This window comes from Crocuta crocuta, unplaced genomic scaffold (assembly GCF_008692635.1).
Source record: "Crocuta crocuta isolate KB4526 unplaced genomic scaffold, BGI_CrCroc_1.0 scaffold296, whole genome shotgun sequence".
Classification (NCBI taxonomy): Eukaryota; Metazoa; Chordata; class Mammalia; order Carnivora; family Hyaenidae; genus Crocuta; species Crocuta crocuta.
The window spans coordinates 43,069-45,659 of NW_027530504.1; positions in this window are offsets into that span (position 1 = coordinate 43,069).

A 2,591-nucleotide genomic window follows, 5' to 3' on the forward strand; every position below is an offset into this window, starting at 1 on the left:
GGGCGCAGGGGGGGGCGGGGGTGTGGGGGGGTGCAGGCGTTTCCAGAGGAGCCTCGAGAGTGAGTGGCGGCTGCAGCCGTCCCAGCACCACTTCCCTGTGGGCCTCAGAGCCCAGTTTGTGGAGACTCCCTGGGGCTGGTGCCCCCCTGGAAATCGAAAACAGCCGCGGTGTCCTGTAAACACAGCCCGGGTGCCCGCGCTCCTGGCACTTGCTTCTGAAAGCCGGGGTCTTTGCCATCTGCCCTGTTTTGAAATAACAGCATAACATACAAGAAACAGACATGTAAGTTTGTTTTTAAGGAGGAAATGCCAGGGGCGCCTGGGTGGCTTAGTCGGTTAAGCGTCCGACTTTCGCTTAGGTCATGATCTCGCGGTTCGTGGGTTCGAGCCCCGCGTCGGGCTCTGTGCTGACTGCCAGCTCAGAGCCTGGAGCCTATTTCAGTCTGTGACTCCCTCTCTCTCTGACCCTCCCCTGCTCACGCTGACTCTCTCTCTCTCTCCTAGAAATAAATAAAACATTAAAAATTAAAAAAAAAAAAGGAGGAAATGCCAAAAACCAGTGAATATGCAGATGGGTGTCCTGCCCCCCCCCCCAGGGAGCCTCACTGGGGCAGGACAGGAAACCCAGGAAAGGGGTGCTGGTGCCGGCTCTGCGATCAGGGCCCGCCTGTGCTCTGAGCCTCAGTTTCCTCTTCTGGAAAACGGATGTGATGAAATAATCCCCACGTGGAGGGGGCTCCGAGGGGAGTTGCTGGGGCCCCGGCTTGGGAGTCACAGGGATGTGGCTTCGCGGCTGCTCTGCTGCTGTGCAGAGGTGAGACCTCTCTGCGTGGGAGGGGAGCAACCTCCTTTGTAAAGTGCCTCTGAGAACTCACTAGACATCGGAGCTGAAACAAAACGGTCCTGCCGAAGCCTCACGGTTGTGGCCTCTGCCGTGTCTGCAATGTTATGAAAATCGTGTCCACCTCCAGGAAACACAGGGTGGGGGCAGGGGAGGGCGGGTGACATGTTAAGCCCACGGAAACATGAACTATGCCCATGGCTGCATTTTTGTCAGGGAGGGAAGTCCCCGGTGTAGGAAGCTTGATCATTCAAAGATTTGCTGTAGGAGGGTGGGTTGGGAAGCACCGTGCGGTTCTGGTGCCGTTTGCCAGTCACTCAGGTGCTCCACTCTACCCTGGCCCCGTCGGGGACGCAGAGCCGGAGGAACTGGGTCCCAGTCCCACTTCTGCCACGCAGTGCTGTGCAACCTCAGGCATGTCACTCGCCCTCCCTGAGCCCTGTTTTCTCCGCGGTCCCCAGGAAGGACTGAAACTCAAGGGTGCAGCATCCCTCCGTCCCCTCACCTCAGTGAGCCTGAGAGTCCAGAGAGAATAGGAAAAAGGGAATGGCCCTCGGAGCTGCCGAGGCTGAGTGGGCTTTCACACCGCGTCTCATGCAATCTTCCCAGAGCCAGGACGGTGGAACCAGACTCCCCTGCATACCAGTCGCCAGCTGTGTGCCTCTCGGCCGGCTGCTGCAGCTCGGGCTTTCGTTTTCTCCCCTTAGAATACGATGGTCATCTCATAACTCGTTGATGTCATAGAAATTAGGACGGACGTAAAAAGTGTGTGTGTGTGTATGTGTGTGTGTGTGAGAGAGAGAGAGAGAGAGAGAGAGAGAGGCTCTGGATTCCTGACTGACAGATGAGGAAACGGACTCTGATCAGCTAAGCAGCAGGTAAGAAGAGAGATCCGTGCATGAGAGCAAAGTGGCTCTGGAGGGAGAGGGTGGATGCAGACCGTCTCACCTTCACACCAGCTGCAGCCGCACTGGCTTCCTCAGAGCTGCTCGCTACCCTCCGCTCCTTCCTGCCTCAGGGCCTTGACAGCAGCTCTTCTCTCTGCCTGGAATGCTTCTTCCCTAGATCTTCCGCTATGCAGGGCGCAGCCCACTTGCGCCCTCTTAGAGAGGCCTTCCCCGACCGCCCCCTCGGATGTGAGGGCTTCCTCCTTCCCTCCTGCTTTCCCCTCCCTTCTGCCTCTTCGGCTCCACGCTCCGTCCTTGCCAAAGTGTATTCTTGACTCCAGGTTGACTTCCCGTCTCCCTCTTAAGAGGTAAACGCACGAGAGCGTTGCCTTATTGGTCACCGAGTGGCCAGTCTAGAAGTGCCCGCTCTGGACGGTGCGCGGGGGGTTGAGGAGCAGATACGTGAATGAACGCTCGGGCTCCGGGGCGTGGCCGCACCCACCGTAACAGCCGCACGTCTGTGCAGCCGCTGTGTGTGACAAGCCCTCTCGGATGCCGTGACATAGCCATTGTGATCCCATTTCACAATAGCATAAACCGAGGCTCCAGACAGGAAGCGGCTTGTCCAAGGCCTCGAGGCCCTTAGGAGTCGGAGCCAGCCTTGTAATCGGTGCGCCTGACTCCAGGGCGCCAGCCTGTTGCGCCCCGCGGCTTCCCGGACTCGTGCCAAGGGCGGAAGGGCCACCCTGGAAAGCGGCGGCGGCGCAAGCCCTGGACAGCGCGCATTTCAGCAACGAGATCTCCAGGTTTCCGGAGCGCAGCCGGGGAGGGCCCGGCCCCCGCGCCCCCTCCCCCCGCGCCCC